This window comes from Rhipicephalus microplus, chromosome 2 (assembly GCF_043290135.1).
Source record: "Rhipicephalus microplus isolate Deutch F79 chromosome 2, USDA_Rmic, whole genome shotgun sequence".
NCBI lineage: Eukaryota > Metazoa > Arthropoda > Arachnida > Ixodida > Ixodidae > Rhipicephalus > Rhipicephalus microplus.
Genome location: NC_134701.1, coordinates 267,073,921 through 267,095,835, shown reverse-complemented (window position 1 = coordinate 267,095,835; position 21,915 = coordinate 267,073,921). Strand labels below are relative to the sequence as shown.

Here is a 21,915-nt window from a genome sequence, read left to right as displayed (position 1 = left end):
AGATAGATAGATAGAGAGAAAGAGAGAGAGATAAAATGCTTTTAAAAACTTCAACGTGGTTGGAAAACATTTTTATTCTTATATTTTAACACAGCCAGACAGATTTCTGTCAAACATGCCTACCTTTGAACTGTAGTCACTGCACCACCGTAGCGGGTGTATTATTACGCCTATTAAGTAAACAGTGTTTTTATTATGTTGTTCATAAGAGTGAACCACTCTGTGATGCTTTGCTGTTTGTCCAGACCACAGAGTTTCCTAAATATACACCAGAGGGAACTCTGGCGCTAGTGTCTATGGGAGCTGCAACGCACGACGCTTCAGCGAGCATGGAAATGATGGGGGTAGTACACGTATTTGTCTAATCTTCGTACTTCTGGCCTGCTTCTGGCTGCGTGTGTGGCTTGGAGCTGTTTTCTCACGAAACAAAAATCAACAAATGTTCAGCGGTTGCGCTTCACCACCTTATTCATTTAGGCTTACCGCTTCGAATCAGGTCACAAATTGAAAAGGATTCGTTCTTTCTTTCAAACCGAAACCAGATAATAAACGAAGCCGCAAGTGCGATTCATCGCCCGCAAGTACTAGGCAAATCTGTGTACTGCCCATGATTCTCATGGTCGCTGAACGATCGCAGCACCAGAGTCCCATCTAGTTAATTTTAGGAAACTTCATGGTCCAGACTGTTCACGGTTTCTTTCTGCGTAAAGTTGGCGCACAGGCACATTTGTAACGCATATGTTTCACGTACTTTTTTTTTTTTTCGTGTAGAAGACTCGCATGCAGATTGTTCCAAAGTGTTCGCCATCTATAGTGAAAAGGAAAGCAGCGAAAAGGAAAAAAAAGGGGAGATAGAGAGGAAGAAAAAGGGCAAAAAACTACAATATACGAAGAGCCGGAAAAACAAGTACCACCACACAGCGCAGCTACCGGTTGATCTAGCACTCCGGATAACAAGATTAGGGAACGCCGTAGCACTCATCCGAATTCGGCACGTGTAGCATGTGAACTCCTTCCCAAATCAGAAAAAAAAAAGAACCCTGCTGGGAGGGCGTTGTACAGCAAGCCGTCAGATGTTCATTACTTCGGACTAAAAACTGCATCGCCTCATTACGGCTGAAATACGAGAACGGTCAGTGAGAGCAGAAACTAAAGAAAGAACAAAAATATCGTAATAAAAATTTAACAAAAACGAAACAAAACGAAGAGCAGGAAGTGAAAAAAAAAATTAAGCCTCGTCTTCTTCCACGACGAAGGCATTTGAGCAGCTTCAGAGAATTGGGTCGTTCCTTAATCACGTTAGCACTTTGACGATTACGCGTGTACAGCTGCTTACCACCATAAGCTCAAGAAATCAAATCTATAGGCTTCAGCTGTCACGTGAGATGAAAAAACAAAAGTGAAGCACGAGCTTGAACCACTCCCGGAATCGCTTCTATTTTGTTAATTATTCGAAGCGAAAGTTCAATCAATGCTTCATTTAGCGTCATTTCTTCCTCCGTGGATTCCGGAATTCCTCCCGTAAACTATGATATAAACTGTTTTAAATTTTCCCTAAACGTGAGCGTGTTAACACTGTAGACCCACAGTCACAACGTCAAGATTGATTGATTGGTAGGGTTTGACGTCCCAAAACCACCATATGATTATCAGAGACACCACAGTGGAGGGCTCCGGAAATTTCGACCACCTGGGGTTCTTTAACGTGCACCCAAATCTGAGCACACGGGCCTACGATATTTCCGCCTCCATCGGAAATGCAGCCGCCGCAGCCGGGATTCGATCCCGCGACCTGCGGGTCAGCAGCCGAGTACCTTAGCCACTAGACCGCCACGGCGGGGCGTCACAACATCAAAAATACGAGTGTTTAGGACCACTACGAACGCAGCCTGAAGACGACATTTTCGTCCACGTTGAGAGCCTGCGACGGTCGAGTATACCTTGTCTTAAGGTCAACGCACACAGGACCACTCTCGACCGCTTTCAGGGGGAAACCGCGTCCAAAACATCTTGTGGCATTGAATGGGCCCGGCCTGTAGCCGCGGCTCAAGAACTGTCTGCACTATAGAAGCAACAACTGCCCCAAATCTCCCGTTCCTACTCCTCCTCCGCTTCTTTTTCTCTCCGCTCGCCGTATACACACTGAGACCGCATACCTTCGTCTCGGATGTGCCCCCAAGCGTTCCCCGTCGGCGCTTTGCCCGCGGCAAATTGACTTTTCGCTCCCTTCCTTCTCCTCCCGTTTGGGCGACCACCGTGCCCGGAAAGCAAAGCGCCGTCCCTGCTGCCGCTGCTTCTTCTGGGCTCGCGCAGCAGAAGCATATTTTTCATTCGCCGCAACAGCTATACCGACGAAGTTTAGAACGAATCGCTGGAGTGGGAAATTGTGCTTCGGACGTGAAGCCCTATCCACCTCGAGGGTGGGTACGGCTTCAAATTTTTTTTTCCCTTTTATTATCATGCACCTACGTTTTATCCTGCGTTTAATTTCATCGTGCCCCTACTCAGATGGCAGCCAGGATAAATGGTTAAGGTTCAGCGAAGCAAAAAGAAACGTTTTCCTTCCACGCTCTACAAGTTTAAGATTACTTTTTTTTTCTCGGTCAGACAATGCTGAATTTGTTATCTTAGTGTTACTGTTTTCCTCAAGAAAGTTCAAAATTTTGGCAAATACTATTCGAAATCACGTCATAAATACTCGTTTCGACGAGTCGCTTTCGTCAGCTACAACAATCTTTTATTTTGGAATTAACCAAACGTTTAAATTAACACAGTGAGACAATTTAGCTGGTAAGGCGATAAAAAAGCTATATATATATATATATATATATATATATATATATATATATATATATATATATATATATATATATATATATATATATATATATATATATATATAACTCTTTAAAGCGAGATGCACTGTTTCTTTTTCACCGCCGCACTCAGGTGCCTGACGGAAAAGCACCGCCCCCAGAAGAACGCACCGCACCGATGGGATTGCTGTTTTCCGACGGTTCGCTGAAATTAGATTCGTAATGACCACACAACGGCCTCCCTCATTATAGTTAGTATGCTTCGAGAACTTAATCAACCGTCGTAACTTTATTAGCTACTCTGTGAAAACAAGACCATAGAGACTGTCACCTTCCTATCAGAAAAGATAAGAGATGATGGTTGTATTTACGCGCAATCACTGCAAACGCTTACTCGAACACCTGTTAAGCGCCATTTCGATTGTACTGCTGAATGTACTGAAGATGTCTAGTAGGAATGCTTCGAGCGTGCTAGAAAACATAATACGCCTTTTCTCCGGTAACTAGTATACTATATGCACTCTTAATATCTGTCCAAAGTTTCAGTCATCCTGAATTTGTTTTATCTTGTCCCAAGTCGTAATTTAACCACAAAGTGGACATTTTTTTTATTGTATGATGTTGCTCCAGAAGTTTAAATTGTCGATTACTACAATGTCCGTAGAGTTAAAAGTGGTTTGTGTCCGTCAATCTATCGCAAATGGCTGTATTCCGTGTAATTAGTACCATGCTCTAAACCACAAGCAATTACGCTCGTGAAATGTTTTCTAACTTGCTATGCAACCAGTACGTGGTCTTAAGCGAGTCACTCAGTGACGTGTCTGTCTTCTGTGATGGGTGGCCACCTTAAACCACGATGTAGTTATGATAATCACGTGCTCTGACACCCGATGGCAATGTACGCTTGTACTACGCAATATTACTGCAATGTTACATGTTGTAACGCGATGCCTGCATACAGGACACCTGTGTTTGTAAACCGTCAAGGAGAAGGAAGCAAAAATTGGCCCCGCATCTGCTGAAGTTTTCACTGCAAATATCGTCGAAAACGATAATATTGCGTGTGGAGAGAGTGAACAAAAACGTTTATTTGATGTTTTGCGCGAGAAAATCTGTGAGTTATATTCTGGAAGCGCGGCGTTAGAGAGTCTCGATCCGTGCAGCGAAGGCGAACGAGCGCATCGAGGCACATTAGACACGAGCGCCATCTGGCACCTATCTTCCAAAACGAAGGAAGGCGTGCGCGCCCACGGAGAAAGATGCGCGCCTATCTCGGAGGCGATGAGGTGTAGAACACATAGCGACGAGCAGGTGTCACCATCGTGTCGTCATAGCAAAGCGTTGGAAACACTTGCCTTTTTCAGCATTGCGTTGCACTGTCAGCGCAGCGTGATAAACGCTACGGTCCTTTGAATTACTTATGTATGCCTTCCTTAGTATAAAGGCACGCATACACAATATCAAGGTGGTGTTATATTGCTTCAAATATGCGCAATAATTCCTTTTAAAGACACTAGTGTTTCTTGGAGACCTTCAACGCAAAACTTTTTATCTGTCTGTCTGTATGTACTTTTGTTTGTTTGTCCACCCTTACCGGTACCGGGTACTCTAAACGACACCAGCCGATACCCAAAACGGCCGACCCCATCCGCAGCACCCACCAATGTTTCTCAAGATTCAACGTTCATACTTGTGCGATTGTCAATTAAAAAGCAACTATTGCGCATGTCTGGGGCACCATAACAACACGTATATATTCTGCATGTGCGCCTTTTACTAGAAAAGGCATACATAAGTAATTTTAAGGACTGTAGCGCTTATCACGCTGCACTGACCGTGCAACACTTGCACGAAAATGCGAGTGTTTCCAACGCTTTGCTAAGACAAGACGGTAGTGGCCCCTACCTCGTCGCCTTGCGTTCTACTCCTTATCACCTCTGAGACGGGCACTCACAGCCGTCTCAGAGCCACGCGCTTCGTTTTTTAAGAAAACTGCCAGATGGCGCTCATGTCTCTCGTGTGACGTGACTTGATGCGCTCGTTCACCTCCGCTGCACGCTCGAGGCACTTTAACGCAGCGCTTCCAGAATACCACTGACCGATTTTCTTGCACAAAACATCAAATAAATGTTTTGTTCACTCTCTCCACACGCAAGACTATCGTCCTTCGGCGACGTTTGCAGATTAACATGCAGATACGGGGCCAATTTTCGATTGACAATCGCACAAGTATGAACGCTGAAACTTGAGCAATATTGGTGAGCGCTGCGGATGGGGCGTTTGAGGTATTGTTTGGTGCCTTCTGTTGTATCGTTAGCACGGACAAACAGAAAAATGTACAGACAGACAGCCGGGCCAAAGTTTTGGCGTCGAATGCTCCCAAGAAATACTATCGCCTTTAAAAAAACCTTATTTGGAAAGTCCGGCATCCTCGGTGCTGCGGATCCCACGCTTAGGTGTCAGCCAGGAGCCTACGGGCCCTAGCAGCGTCCTCGGCCCACAGAATTGCCCAGAGCAGTTCCTCTGGGTCTGAGCGAAGCGGCACGGTCTCCCACTGCCGATCATTATTAAGTGTACGACCCTGTCAGACCGCCTTTGGACAGGCGCTCAGGATGTGACTTAGGTCCACTCTTTCTTTACATTATGTATTAAATTGTGTATTATTTGGGTAATAGTGGCTATAGGCCACCGGGTTCGGGCACGTGTTCATTTGAAGTAGGCACCAGGCCACCGCTTGCTGCTTGATAAGTATGTGGTGCGCAGGATGATACGAAGTAATGTTCACTGTATTTTCAAGCAGACCACATGGCTGCCTAGTGGAACGATTGCTCGCCACACAAACAGCCTGGTTTCGATCATCGCTCGCACGTGGACATTTTCAAGATTACATTTATTTCAATCTTTCTCGAGTTTTCAGTCACGGACAAGATGATGACTTTTTCACACACAACCTACGACGCCGAAACCGGAATTCGCGCGAAACGAGCTCCTTAACGCCATCGCGTTACAAAAAGAAGATAAACAAAAAAATCTGCCAGTTTGAAATTTTCTGCTATAGAGGACCTCCCAGAAGCAACAGGGGCAAGTGTGTGACAATAAGATATTAGCATAAGGCAAAAAATGCTATTGCGGAACAGCATAACTGACCTTTCTCCTCCTCAAACAGCAAGTCGAGACATAGAGCATACCACAGAAATTCCGCGCTCTCTATCGTGCACATTCTACAAAATACACCGGTTAGACGTGCTTAAGAGCTCGGACAGCAAGGCTATGAGAGAAAAAGAAACAACAAGAAGAAAACGTGCGACCATCGAAAGCAGCACATTCCGCACCCGAAAAGCTACCAGCCGCCCTCTTTCCTCCCGGTGAGTGCGAGCAAATTCTTATGAGCGCGAGATTTGCTTTGTTCCGCCGGCTGACCCTTTTGATGTCGCGCTATTGTGTCACGATTTTTATCGCACCAAGTCCACCTCCACGAAAAAAAAAAAGGTATACACGCACCGTTTAGTCGCAAGGAATGCGAGAAATCGCGCGGGAAAAGAATTTTCCAACAAACAGATCTGCGGCTGCCTTATTTTTATTTTATCCTTGCCTTTAGGCAATTATTTCGAATGTCTGACTTCTAGCGCACAATATCTTGTCGATCAAACAATTCTCTTAGAAGGAGCAGTGTACACTTCTGTACAGCGCTAAGGAGCTCTGCAACGTTCACGATTTGTTTATTACCGCAGACCTGAATGAAGACCAACAGAAAATGAGGTCAATCAAGGTATAGGGGATGTTATTCGTAGCTTCTTCTCTTCTTTCTCGAACATGGCTGTTTAGGTGATCGTTTACTGAGAACGGCCACAGCGACGCCTTCCCCACGCTTTGATACTGTTGGTTCTTTGTCACGACCTCGCGTAGGCGACAATGGCTATCCGGAGAGGTAGGCTTGATGAGAACTGCAACAGTGACGCCATCTCACGCTGTTCGACCCCGACTCAACGAAGGGTTGTTCGCAAAGCTTCAGTCGAGTTCCTCGTAACCCGGCCACAGCAAACTGCCTGGCCAACCTGCAGGACAGCGTCGTGCTTTTTGGAGAAGTGATTTTAAATGAAAAGAAGAGAAAGCCCCGTAACTGTCTCTCGGGAACAGGACCCCTCAACAGTAGCTCACGAGGAAATTGGGATAGAGAAAGGATTAAAAGGATAAGATTAAATGGTAAAGAGATAAAGAGAGAAGAAGGAGAGAGCGAGGCACGGGGACTGGGAGCGACGGAAGTAAGGAGAAAACAGGAAAGATGGCCACGGTTGCAGGAGTCCCCAGGACAGGGCACCACTGGCGAGAGCTCTTGTCGGCGTCAGGAGATAGCGTAAGTCAAGTCCAGTAGGCCAGAGCTACGCTGTCCTCGAAGATCGGCGTCAGGAGATGGCGTAAGACCAGCCCAGTCGGCCAGAGCTACGCTGACGTCGGAGATCGTGAGGGCACAACCGGTCGGCACGAAATCCAGCGAGCGAGATTCGTGTTTTTCGCTTCTGGGGTATAGATGGGGTTCAAAGCATTCTAGCAGACCGGCTTGCGCACAATGGCGTCTGCTGAGACGAACTGCCGGGCCAAACGCAACGCTGCGAAGGCCGGTCGCAACACCACCCAAGACTTCTCGGAGGCCCCATCCTTCTTCATAAAACAACTCGTCTTCAGTGCTAAAGAAAAAAAAAAAAAACATGCCACGATCCGTCCATGTCCGACTTTGCGGGGCACCGGTGCTAATTGTATAGAAAATAAGGACGATCGAGCACTCTGCCTTTCACTGTCTTAACAAGCAGCGGCACTCCAAACTTGGGCAGTCACCACTTTCCCTCCTTACACATACATATTCACGTGCGCCGATCGATTCTCCAAAATGTAGCTTCTCTGACACAGCCATCTTGTCCGAACAGACCAGAGTGCGCGAAGCATTGACTGCGCATGCTTTTTTACGCCGGCCTTCACTTTCATCCGCTCAATATGCGAGCGCCCGCGTGTATATACCCGCGACACGAACCGAATTCACCTTCTCGTTAGCCCTTATTCCACCGCCGCCCGCATGCACTTGCGGCTTCCTTAATCTCTGGGCGCCTTTTCGCGCGGCCTCTTTAAAGATGCATGCCCTCCTTCGGATGTACCGATCCCGGAGGACCTGTCCGCACTTCGCACTTGTTGCGTGCATTTAATACAGAAAACGGGGGCTATTTACATGACGTCGTCGCCGCTCGCGGAGGAAAACTCCGCAGACTTGATAGTGCACTTACAAAGCCGCCTTACATGCGGGGCAGCTTTTAAATGAGGGAGCTTCGCTTTTTACGTGTGCTCAAAGGTGTATAGCGAGCACCCTGCAAGTGTGCTTGTAGTAGCTACCCGAAGACTGTTTAAACGGCTTCAATTATACACACACACACACACACACACACACACACACACACACACACACACACACACACACACACACACACACACACACACACACACACACACACACACACACACACACACACACACACACACACACACATATATATATATACCGGGTGTTCAAAATTAAGCTTTATGATTTTTTTTAAATTAGGCGCTCGAAGGCACGTGAGAACCACTTGTGCAAATAAGTTAAGCGGCCAGGGGGACAGAAAGTTAGATGATAATTATCGCTGTCAGCAGCCCAATTAACTAAAATTTAATAATTAACTTTTTACTGGCTGCGGTAAGTTGGCATGTTTATATTGAAAAAATGTAGGCAGTGGTGTTTGTACACAGTTTCAGTTGGAAGATTTTTTCTAGCACGCCTGTGTTCCGAGATATCCGGCTCCAAAGTTTAATTGTCTTTCGCACGATTACGCATGCAAGAGGGTGAGGGTCCGCGCAAAGCTCCTCCCTAAAGTGACGCATCTGTTGCGTGTGGTGTTTAGTGTGTGAAGAGGGTGGAAGCGTAGGCATAGGTGATAGCAATTACCCTTGCCCTCTTCGGCCGGCGAAATCAAAATGTGACAGCGCGGTGCGCCATGAGCCTTACGCATGATCCTGATGAACGCGATAACAGGAGACCATTTTTCGCGACGTTTTTTCGTGACTTTAGATCACACTGAGACATCTTCTTGTGAACGCGTTAGCAGGACCGTCCTGCACTAGGGTGCCTCCGGTTAGAGCACAGCGTCTCTGCATTGAAGGTCTACCAAGGAAATCCACGTGGAGTCCTTTCGAGCTAATATGGCTGCTTCTGGCGTGAGGTATTCTACCAAAGTAAAAGTAGACGTGGTGCTTGCAATGGCTGAAATGAATGGCAACGCTTCGTTAGCAATGGAGCTTTACGCGTCTCGCCACCCACACCGTCCCCTTCCAACAAGGCCCACTTTCACAAACCTGTTTCGACGCTTCTGCACAACAGGCTCTGTCCACCTTCCGAGACGGACCAGGAAGGCAATCGTCGATGAAGACTTTGAAATCGACGTTGTCGCGTGCGTAACCTCGATGCCAGAGCTCAGCATCCGACAGATTGCCGATCAGTGCGGTCGCAGCATCGGAACAGTCACAAATGTTTTAAGAAAGCACAAGTTCCATCCATATCACGTTTACCTTCATCAGGACCTAAATGAGGCGGACTTTGAAAGGCGAGTTGACTTCTGCAATTGGGGCCTCATCAAAACTGATCAAGAAAATGACTTTTTGCACAGAATAATTTGGACTGATGAAGCTCGGTTTTGCCGAAATGGAAGTGTTAATCTTCACAACGCCCATTATTGGGCACAAGAAAACCCACACTGGCTGAGGCAGCACAAGCATCAAGTTCGCTGGAGTGTGAATGTGTGGTGCGGCATACTCGGGGACAGGATCATCGGACCTCACTTTTTTGAGGACAACTTGAACGGAAAGATGTACACAGAAGAAATATTAGGTGTTGTCATTGATGATCTTGTCTGCAGTCTTTCCCTGAATGACCTGCGCCAAGTATGGTTTCAGCACGATGGAGCACCACCACATTTTTCTACCAGGGCGAAGAACTGGTTGGACAGACGTTTTCCACAACAGTGGATTGGGCGCGCAGGAGCGATGTTTTGGCCACCAAGATCACCTGACCTTTCTCCGCTCGACTTTTTCCTTTGGGGCTACGTTAAAGATCGAGTTTACGTAACAGAGCCCAGCGATGTTAATGACATGAAGGACAGGATAACATCTGCCTGTGCGAGTATTCCTGCAGAAGTACTGCGCCGAGTCATCGAGTCGACGCGACAGCGGTTCATGCTTTGCGTTGCTGCCGAAGGCAGGCATTTTGAACACTTTTTGGGGCATTGACGTCTTGAGAGGTGAAGAGTTTCGATGAGATTTGTGCATGACCGAAATATGCTTATGTAGCAGCAGGAAATATGCGTTAGCAAGGATAAAACTGTTTCAGTTATTATTGGTGGAGTTGTTGCTCTTGTTTCAATAAAAGTTACAGTACTCGGACATCAGCAGTCACGCTATTCGCGTAGCCCAGGCAACGACCACGCATGCTTCTCTAGTGATTATTACGCACGCGCACTGGCATCCAGATTCTCCGCTCGCACCATTATCTCGGCATGGTATCTGCCACTATCGTTAGAGGCTCTGCAGTTGCGTGTTACGACACTGGTTGCAAGCGTTCTTCGATTTTTGATTTCGACGGCCGAAGAGGGCAAGGGTAATTGCTATCACCTATGCCTACGCTTCCACCCTCTTCACACACTAAACACCACACGCAACAGATGCGTCACTTTAGGGAGGAGCTTTGCGCGGACCCTCACCCTCTTGCATGCGTAATCGTGCGAAAGACAATTAAACTTTGGAGCCGGATATCTCGGAACACAGGCGTGCTAGAAAAAATCTTCCAACTGAAACTGTGTACAAACACCACTGCCTACATTTTTTCAATATAAACATGCCAACTTACCGCAGCCAGTAAAAAGTTAATTATTAAATTTTAGTTAATTGGGCTGCTGACAGCGATAATTATCATCTAACTTTCTGTCCCCCTGGCCGCTTAACTTATTTGCACAAGTGGTTCTCACGTGCCTTCGAGCGCCTAATTTTAAAAAAATCATAAAGCTTAATTTTGAACACCCGGTATATATAGCGTAAATAGTGACCTTTCAAAGCCCTTCTTAAACACTCTTTAAGTAACTACAACGTACAACAAGCACACTTACAGGGTACCCAGTACTCCATTAATTATATTTAGCCGATACACACTTGCAAGAAATTTTGTGCATTTTTTGCATTTTGTGGCTTATATATACGACGATAAATAAATATACCTGAAACTATCGTAAGGCATTTGAACATTCGATGACACACCCATTACGCGATTCGCACTGTGTGACGCCCGGCCGTTCTAAAACGCTTTATTACTCATATCAACGCGATTGCTTTCCCAACATCAAGCCTGCCAGAGGCCAGTCATAAACGAAATTTCAAAAAAACCAGCACGGTTGTGTGGGAGATTACTGGATCACTGGGCTGACATGAAGGGAACCCGGCTTCGAATCCGATTGTGTCCTTGGTGTTCTTTTTTTTAATTGCTAGGTTTTTTTTCTTACATTGTGCGACAGAGGTTACGGACACCGGCGGCGGCGGCGGACAACCACGACACACGCAACCCTTGTTGTGATCTGGTTTTGGCCCATTTCTGCGATCAAATTGTAACCCTCGATAATCCGGACTCCCACGTATGCGGGCCTTGCCGTAAAAAAGGCAGCTCATGCGAGTGCCCGAGCATTTAGAGTCTAGGCACGAGCATTCGATGGGTCGCTACGAAGGAGGCACCATTTACCGCACCGGGATCGGCTCATGTAATTTCCACGACAATTCCACGCAACCGATTAGAGCTCTTCAGCTTTGCGCCACTCACGCGCTAATTCCAGCGACGGTGCGAATTTCTGTTGCAACAGCTGCAGACTCGCACTTTTCCTTCCCCTTGCCTCCTACACCGCATTCATTCGTCCCGTTACCCTTGCCTCTCGTGCCAAGTCTGCACCTCTTTTGACAGCGGACTTGAAGCACATAACGTGGCGCTACCCTAAGCACCATCTTCCCTCTTTCCCGAAACGCCTAATTATTAGCGAGGAGCAGTGGGAGGCTATACCTTGCGCAGCTCGAGGGCCGACATTCAAGAAACCATCCTGCAGTAGGCAGAGACGGTAGAGAAGGCCTACTTCAAGTAGTTACTCTCCACCACCTTCTGCCTCATTGCCCCCGCAGAGTGCAATCGTTTTGGGAAGAGGAGCAGCTGCGACGTAATTTACGATCCCCACAGACCCTTCTTGTTGCTACTCGTAGTCGAGTAAAAAGCTCAGCGAGCAACCGTCCGCATTGCAGCTGTTAATATAACCAGCATCCAGGCTATGCACCGAATCGCCAACAAGTGACTCAAACACAAACTACGACCATTATTATGAAAATAGAGAAGTGGCTCGTCATCCCATGAGAGGGCCAAGGCACGTGCCTGTACTGCGACGCCCGCAAATCATGCTAGCTAGCTTCACGGCACAACAAATTCATCGTGACGCACAGAAAGATGGCGGGGTCGGTAACAACGGCGAAAAACACACACACACACACACACACACACACACACACACACACACACACACACACACACACACACTCACTCACTCACACACACATACACACACACGCGCGCGCTATTATATTTACCAAGGTAGGGCAGTATATGAAGCGCATCGCGTACAATGCAATGATGGATACATGTCGAGTAGCCGAAGCTATGTCTCAGATGCTTTCGAAAATGAAAACTATATATGCTCACGCTGCCTTTGATGCCGGAGCTATCCACTTTTCTGTGCACCTGTAGCGAGGTTTCCTTGTTTCGCTCTCTTTCTCCCTTTCAGCGTTGCGAATCGTGACCAGACCCACGTAATTCACCGGATAAAACCCCAAAAAGAAAAACGCGAAAAAAGAAAAAAATGCGGGGCATCAGCAGCAACCAAGACGAAGAAGAAAGAAAGGACCGCCGCACGCTCCCCCACCTCATCGGATCGGGCGGTGACGAACTATCAGGTGCTCTCCCAAGGAGAACAACGTTTGAGCCATCCGCCACCTGCTGCCCTCTTCCATTCAGGACCGCCTAGCCAATTTGACGGCGCCAAAATGGTCCCGCGTTTTCTGATCACCGCGCGGCGCAGCCATCGATTGGCCGGTGCACGCCGTGAGCTCTCGTGCTAATGGCCGGTGCTCCGGGCCCGAGACCACTCTGTAGCGACACCGTATAGGCGCGGGCTAAAAGGCCTGGTCGGGGCAAAGCGGAGGCGTCGTGCATGTTCTTTTTTTTTCCCCTTTTTGTTAGCGAACAGACGACGGAAGGGAGATAATACGCAAGGGGCGCTTGGACACGCGTCGCCTGTCCGAACAAATAGCCCGACACCGTGTTTGGGTGGCGCAGGGGAACCAAAGAGGACGTTCTCTATTAACGAGACATGTAGTAGGTTGGACAACACGCAAACGATCCATGTAAGGGGAAAAAAGAAGAAACAAAATGCCAAATTTTATCACGGACGAGACTACACACGAAGGCGTGTGATGTTCCCTTGTCCGTGCGTAAATTAGCAGTGTCTTTTCTGTAGACTGATTCTTGATTGATTGATTGATATGTGGGGTTTAACGTCCCAAAACCACCACTTGATTATGAGAGACGCCGTAGTGGAGGGCTCCGGAAATTTCGACCACCTGGGGTTCTTTAACGTGCACCCAAATCTGAGCACACGGGCCTACAACATTTCCGCCCCCATCGGATATGCAGCCGCCGCAGCCGGGATTCGAACCCGCGCCCGGCGGGTCAGCAGCCGAGTACCTTAGCCACTAGACCACCGCGGCGGGGCTGTACACTGATTCTTACCAACGACCTAGCGTCCAACTACTTTTGAGTCGCAGTGCACGATCGCGTGCGCGAATACGCGCTCACTTATAGTTGAGAAACGCGCCACCAAATTATGCCGTTCGTCCGCGAATGTTTACCAAGACGTCGCGATGCGGCGCGAGATGCGAAGTAAGAAAGAGGGGGGAGGGGAAAGGAGGGCGGATCATAACTTCGACGCGTTGATTCATTGCATCGGTCGAACATGCGCAGTCGCGTTGGACAATCCGTTTTCAAGACTATTACTTTAGCAAAAAAAAAATAAAAATTGCTGGGCTAGTTGGTGCATGTTACAAGAAAATTAGGCAGCGCAAATAACCGAGGGACAAAAGGAGGAAGGAAAGAACGTCACTTTCTTTCTTTTCATCATTTTTTTTTATTTCGGCGGTTTCCATCGTCTAATATTCTAGCGACATTCTCGGATCTCCGAAAGAAAAAAGGAAAACAAAAAAGTCGGAGCTTTGCCGCAAAGGCGAAGCAATGAACGCGATAGCAACAAATTGGAAGGTCCCGCGCAGAATGGCAAGCAGAAAAAAAAGTGCCCCACGTTTTTCACGCGCAAATAACGCACAAAACGTACTTACAGGCACAGGCGGGTGAGGCGGGTGGAGAGGGGTAACCTGAGCGTCTCCACTGATCTCTTAATTAGAGTTACGTAGTATCTCTCTGGTCCCATGCAGCCAGTTTTTCTATGGTAAAAGACAACGATCAAGGCAGTCATCCTATCACGCTGCTATAGGTCGCACTGGAGGAACCACACGGCGATCAAATTAGGAAGGCAGATACACGATCGAGACAGCATATAACAAGGGTGACTATATGGCTGAAGTGGAAGCACTGTCATATACTGGAAACAACACCCTGCAATTGAAAAATCAATGCAGCGAGTCGGACCATATAGTTTGTTAACGCTTATTTCGAAGAGTTCATAAATGGCGCCGCTGTGTGCTTTTCAGTAACCTTCTATTCTTGTGCGGGTACCCTGCCCTTCCTTCAAAATCGGTTCAGCCCAAACTTCGACAAAGCCAGCTCCAAAGAAACGCGGAAGCAATCTGCAGATTAGCGAGAGAAGAGCGGTCATATAGCCAGGACTCTTTGTCAAATGATACACGTACACCCGAATCACCCGCCCTCCTTTTTATCCGCCCACACAGCCAATCAAGTCACGCAAAATCCATTTCGCAATCGAGTTATATATATATATATATATATATATATATATATATATATATATATATATATATATATATATATATATATATATATATATATATATATATATATATATATATATATATTTATATATGCCTACATTTGTGCGTAAAAACCGCGAGACCGGTAACTGTTATTGTTATCCCACTACAACGGTCTGCGCAAGTATCGCTCCAGTTCCCTTCGATCTCGAGCGGGGATCAAAAAACCGTAAACTTTGGCACGCCTGGCTTCCACTTTATTGGCCGCAACAAACACGGCTAGACTCGTACGATAGTCATTCGAGTCGCAGCCCACATGCACTAGCCCTCGGGAAAACAAAACACAACAAAAACAAACTCGCCGTTTTTTTTCCTCTCACATAAATTAAAAATATCAACAAAGAGCTCATGGCGTCACTCGTGTCTAAGATGACTCAAAAGTGAAATCTACTTATTTTATATATCGACTCTAGTGATCTCTGCGCACCCGAAACATTTCTGCGCCTCCCAGGAAAACAAATGCTCAATCTATGACCATGGCGACATTGTTTTGAGATGAGGCCATAATTCGACGTCACGATATTGGTGACCTGTGACCTCATTTTGGCGTCACGCTGTCGGCAAGAAAAGACTGACGCAACCAAAGTGACGAAAAGAACATCGTCGCGGGACGACGTCACAGGATGCAATGACCACATGGTGGTAATCCTTCACATCACTCGTCTTGTCGCCTCCGACGCGGTCATATTTCGAGCTTGATGGGACATCTAAAACCAGTTTCACACAGTGCGCTGCTGATCGCGATTAAGCCCGATCAGTGTAACGTTCTTTAATGGTGATCAGCTATACCTTCTGCGGCTTGCTGAAAGGACCTAACCTGAAAGGACCTAACCATCACTCGTATTGTCACCGCCGTTCGCCGTAGTTCCCTAACCATGTTCGGGAAACTGGATCTGTACAGGCCTGATTACGTTCAAAAGTCACGGTGTGACAGCGGTATAAGGCTGTCTGTTCAACAACAACAACAACAACAACAACAACAACAATATTAGTATTAGACAGGCGGAAAAATACACGCGCACGGTAAACAACATCGCCAGCCGAAAGAACACGCATCATACCAACAAAAGTGTTCCGTCGCGGGCGCAAATGGAAAAAAATAAGCATAAAGAAATGAGTATATAGATCAGCGGAAGAAGGTGCGACTGCTGCGCACCCTGGGGAACACAGACACCGCGCGGTTGTATTAGTGACGCGGCAGAGTTCGACCCGAAGAAAGCGAGCGTCCGGAGCCGGCAAGAAGCGAGTCTCCGGGGCGGCTGCGACAACGGGCGCGCATTAAATATGAATTCGCTCTCTTCTAGAAGGGAGAAACAAGAGAAGAAGCCCTGCGGGGGGCCGCGGCTCGCTTCGACAAACACGCGTATCATACAGCGGCGCTCGTCGGCAAACACTTCCTTTGGAATCGACGCAGCCGAGGCGCAGGAAGAAAAAGCAAGACGCGCGCGCAGTTCATAACGGCGCGGCGTTATCCGTGTTTACTCTGTGCGTACTGGGCGCATTTCGAGCAGGGTTCGTCTCGCTGACACAAGAAAAATAGGACTTTTCTAGCGCGAATACGCGAAAAAAAAAAAAGGTGCTACGGAGACTTGGAAACATACAGCACGATAATTGAGGAAAAGTCTGTAGTTTAAAAAGAAATCCGGTGCTTTTCAGTATACATTTCGAGTCCCGAAATCCGACAAGCCAACTGCGCGAGAGGACAGGAAATTCGACGCTGTTGCAATCATGAAGCAGAACATAGTTCTTCCCCTTCTCGCCACTCGTTCTCATTTTCCCTTATCGATTGCGGAGTAACCAAATGGGCTCACCCTCTCTGCCATGCCTCGCCCTTATAACCCATGACCCACCTATATATCTTGTGTATGCCCAGTAATCAAGAAGCCACTCACAAGGCACATCCCCAAAACGAATTCATCAAGTCGGAGACCCGCATTTTAACAAGATAACAACATTGCCTTTGAGCGAATCAAAACGGGGCTGAACGAAATCATCAAGATGCGCACGAACACGCGCATGCCAGTTCACTCGCTGTTACGTTTGGCCCGGCAGTTCGTCTGGGCAGACGCCATTGTGCGTAAGCCGGTCTGCTAGGATGCTTTCAACCCCATCGGCGCCCAGTCAGCAAGACGCTGTCCTGTAGGTGTTCCAGGTAGTGGTCGGGTCTCAACGAAAGCTTCGCGAGACAACCCTGTTGTTTACCGGGTTCAAACCTCTCGACTCGGCTACTATCGCCCACGCAAAATCACCGCAAAAACACCGACAGTTCGGAAGAGTAGGAAGGCGTCGCAGTCGCAGTTCTCGGGGATTGAGCACCTGGCCTGCCGAGTTCGGGGAACCTCTGGAAACACTGTAGCAGAACGCTGCGTCGGGCCACTGCTGACGTTCGTGTCAGCGGCCATATCCCCGGAGGAGTTGAACTTTCCCCCTATACCGAACTCTACCTCCTCGCCCTTCGATGTCTTCAAGGCGTGGGCCGGGTGAGCCATTGTGTCGGTCGCTCGTGCTACCGTCATTGGACATTTTCGCCCGCGTTTCTCATCAGCCGAGTGGTCCAATACATGCACTCTTTCTGGGGGGTGGACCACTGAGACTTCGTCACCTGATTTGTGACAAGAGTGGTTACCGCCTTCTTCAAACCTTCTTGCAAGGAGACGACGGGCTATGAAAGTCCCAAGTATGATTTTGTAGATATTCGTTGAATCACTGAACAGTTCCATCGCATTAAATGATGTAGATGAACCATCGTTCCCTCTCTAAGAACGCGTCTCCTCACTGGCGAGCATCGACTACGCGGACGACCACGGGGAGCCTGCTACCCTAAAGATACCCATCGTACCTGCCATCGACCTCGAGCCCTTTACATCGCTCACTTGCTCTCGCAACGTTGCTCTCGACTCACGTTGCTCTCGCAACGTGGGTCGCGACAAGGGCGACCGGAGTTAAAACCTTGGTCGCGACAAGAGCGACCGCAGGGCTTTGCAAAGGCCAGCTCGCCGTCTCTCGTCGTCGGCGTTGTCGTCGGCGCCGATTGTTGCTCGACGTTAAGCACACGAATGGAAAGAGGACGGCTACAAGGCGGAGGAGGAGACCGGGCGGTGAAAAGGCGGCCCGGGCAGCGCGCCCCAAGGACACGGCGCGCCAAGACGACCAGGGGCAGGCGTCGGACGCGTGGCGATCGTGGCGCGAGCACCGACGTTCATGCTTTTTGGCCGCCCGCCTGCTGCGGCGTCGTCAGCAGCCGAAGCCACGGAGAATGGGCCACGCGAAGAGTTCCGGCGCCGCCGCCGCCAACTGCCCCGTCTATATAGCGTTTGCGACACCTAATGGGACTCGAATGGAGCCGTGAAAGCCCAGACAAGAGACGGCCGCATGAGAAAACAAGCGCTCGTACGTAACCTCTGTTATACCTCGTCAAAGGGGCGACCAGGCAGCTAAGGCAACGTACACGCTGTCCACAAGGTCACCGCTGAGAGTGAAAGGGGAACGAAGCGTGATCGTTAAGGACATCTAAAGAAAAAAAAAAAGCTCGTTCGAGCCTTCTTGTGTTATGGTCTAAACGCGTACATCATATACGCAGTTAGCTCTGTGGCCGCGGTAAACCTCACAAGTATGCACCGGGTCCTCGATTCCTACTGTACTTTCATCGTGTGAAAAAAAAAAGAGAGAAGAAAAAAAAAGTTTAAGATGCTAAGCTCGGCGAGTTGGGAACTAAACGTTTCTGCGATGTCGGTATCGTGTCCCGAACAGAGGACACACAACGGGCACACCACAAAGCACTGTTTGCCACTAACATCACCTTGCGACGCCCTGTCCCAACGTGGGAGCGGCCCGCAGTCTTAGCCCACTAAAATAGCATAAAGATTCTTGTGGACCAGAATAAATGTTACTATCTATCTATATCTACCTGCAGTGATATCGAAACCACGACGTATTTACCGAAGAGTTCTAGTTATATAAAATTTCGTAAATATCACATCCACGTTCGTGTACCATTCTCGTACATCTCCTGTCCTGTTTACGCGCATCATGTTACGCAGACGAGAAGCATCTGGAGCCAAGGGGGGCGCCTGGTTTTTCGTTGGTCACAGCTTTTTTTTTTCTTTATTATTAATAAATAAAATAGATAAGGAGAGGTTGGTGCCAATGCGTGGCGCCGGCTACTCTTTTTCTCTTGCACAAATATCGACATCGCATATAAGACAACAAACACAAGACTATACATATGGTACATGGCACAGCACCATTACGCACCTCTTCGTTTCCACTGCTATATTCCTCAGCCAGTCACTCGTATATTTTTAGGTGCATATTGCATGCAACAACAGTTCTTTTTTACACACTTTGTTGTCCTTTCTTTTATTTTCTTTGAAAGTTGGCGCAAGTATAATGTATGCCTCGTTTCCGCGAACAGTGCCGCGAGATTCTAACTGCACGCTTTTGATTTCTCTACTGACAAGAAAGAATACACATCTCGAATTCCGCGACGTCAAATCAGCACACACGCCACCAGTGGTTCCAACGGAAAAGTCGAGCAGTACGAGAATTTCGCTTTCATTGTTTTTGTCTTTTTGCCTACATGGTGGTCAAACACTCGCCGCGAATTTAACAAAAGTATACAGTTTTCAAATAACGCCTTTATCAGTCTCACACTGATCAGCTGTAATCCCCTTTAGCGTCAATTTAAAAGTCTTCCGCCCCAAGGGATGCCGGGGAGTGTCTTTAACAGCCGCGAAACCGGCACGAAGCATCATGGCTCGCTGAAGCTCACACTAAAGGGAGACGATAACACAGACCCTCCAACCGTTTCATCATTACGTTTTGTTGTTGTTGTTTCGCTCTTTATATTTACTGACCATCTCGCAGACGCGCAAGTCGAGTGCACAAAGTCACCGGTGACATAAGAGCCCTTCTCTATAAAAGACCGTAGAAGGTGATCGGGTTCCGGGTGATAAAATCCGTTTACTAGCGAAGATACAGTCAGGAGAAAAGCCGGGAAAGTAAAAGGGCGGAGGCCGGGGTGGCAAGAGGAACACCAAAAGTAGACTGGACGCACGAGGCATAATGTGCCTGGGCCCTCGTTTTCCGCCCAAGGTGCGTCCGTCGCGAACCATCCGAGGTACAACAACAACAACAAAAAACTTTCTCGTTACACACTTCGGTAGCAATTCCCCCATACGCACGCGTTTTCGTGAGTGAATAAATACCTTTTCTAACGATTTCCCTGTTTTCGTATTGTTCACTCAAGTAACAATAAAAACGTTTGGGTTTAACGTCCCAAAACCACCCTATGACTATATGAGAGACGCCGCAGTGAAAGGCTACGCAAAACTCGGCTACCTCAAGTTCTTTAACAAGCACCCAAATCTGAACTCGGGGGCCTACAGCACTTTCGCCTCCTCATAAAACGCAGCCGGGACTCCGTCCCGCGACTTGCCGGTCAGCAGCCGAGAACTTTAGTCACTATAGACCACCGAGGCGGGGCTGTTCATTCAAGTAAGAAGCCTTCAGATAACTGTCAACGTGGGTTCTTTCCCAGTAATAACGAGATACGCACAAGATGTAGTGCCTGACAGCTATAGAAGCTCAGAAGCTCGTTTAAGCATGGCCTCCGAGATTATGGGCGCGCGGCGGGTTCTCGGGAGGCCATAGTTTAAGCAACAAAAGCGTGTAAACACACGTCTCCCCCCCCCCCCCCTCCTGCCCTCCACTTTCCTATCTTATAAGCTCCTATGAACTTCAGGTCCTTTAGGAGTTGAAAAAAAAAATGCTGCGTGAATTAAGCAAGATTTACGACATAATGATGTGACAGGGATAATGATGGACCCTGCAAACCCTATTATAGTAATTACATCGGGGGATGAGTCGCATAATAGGAACAAGCGCGCAAACATACAATATTGTAGCATGGTACAGCATCGACTGCACGCTTGTCTCAAGCGTGATGAGGTCGGACCCCGCTATTTACCGTTTCTCAAAAAGGGGACATCACGTACGCACGCTATACGGAACCATCGACGCCTGGCATGGAGCTTGACGAGGACCTTGCGTTCAATGTACGCTTGTACCGAGATGAACGCCGCGAAGCAGGGAAGACGATCCATGCCAAATGTGTCTAGCCATACGTAAAAGAATGCAGTCGCATCGAACTCTAATCAACACGAAATGTATAGTCGATGCCACTTTGTTTTCAAAAATACCTTGTTTTCAAAAAATCATTTGTTTTGATACTTCGTTTTCAAAAAAAAAAAAAATCCACGCAAACACTAACGTCATGACCCTTTCGTCGAAGCTCCATGAGGCTCTGCGGAGCCCCGCTCTTGACGACCAAACCAGGGCGACCCAGCAGGCCCGTGAGGCGGCGTCGAGGCAAGCCCTTGACGTCCCCTCATGGGAGGCCCGGCCACCTAAAGCTGCTGGTTTCTTTTAATAAAGTTCATTTCTCCTCCTCCTCCTTCTTCTTCTCCTCCTCCTCCTCCTCCTCCTCCTCCATGCATCTCCACGAAGTGAATCGTGACGAGTGGGCGAAGCACCCTCGGGTCCGCTCGACGGCTAAATATCTTCCCACGCTCTTGCCTCCGGGCTCTATACTATCCTGCTTCTTACGGTGCATCGATGACAGCGTTCCTTCGCAAAGGGTGGGTACACACATTGAACGCACCACTGCCATATTGAGTCGAAATCGTGAAGCTATCGCGTTGTGTGAGGTTGCCATATTGGGGTCAAACAAAAGACGCTGTCGCCCCCCTGTATACGAAGGAACGCTGCCATCGAGGCGCTCATGCCTCTCGACGTTTAAGGCTGTACTGTATAACCCGAGCGAGGTTTGCGGACAAACTAAAAGTCGCCTAATGAGGCCTCCTACAGAAGACGCACGGGCAGGCCGAGAGCTTCACCTGATGCTAAATCCAACATAGCAACAGACTCCGGCTGCAGGTCACGCTAG

The 21,915-nt window shown here is 48.1% G+C and overlaps 1 protein-coding gene across 1 annotated transcript in view; it reads right to left on the bottom strand.

Moving 5' to 3' along the window:
• LOC119170012 (uncharacterized) overlaps positions 1–21,915 on the bottom strand; it is a 417,618-nt gene that overhangs the window by 330,078 nt on the left and 65,625 nt on the right. The gene's annotated exons all lie outside the window — the stretch shown is intronic.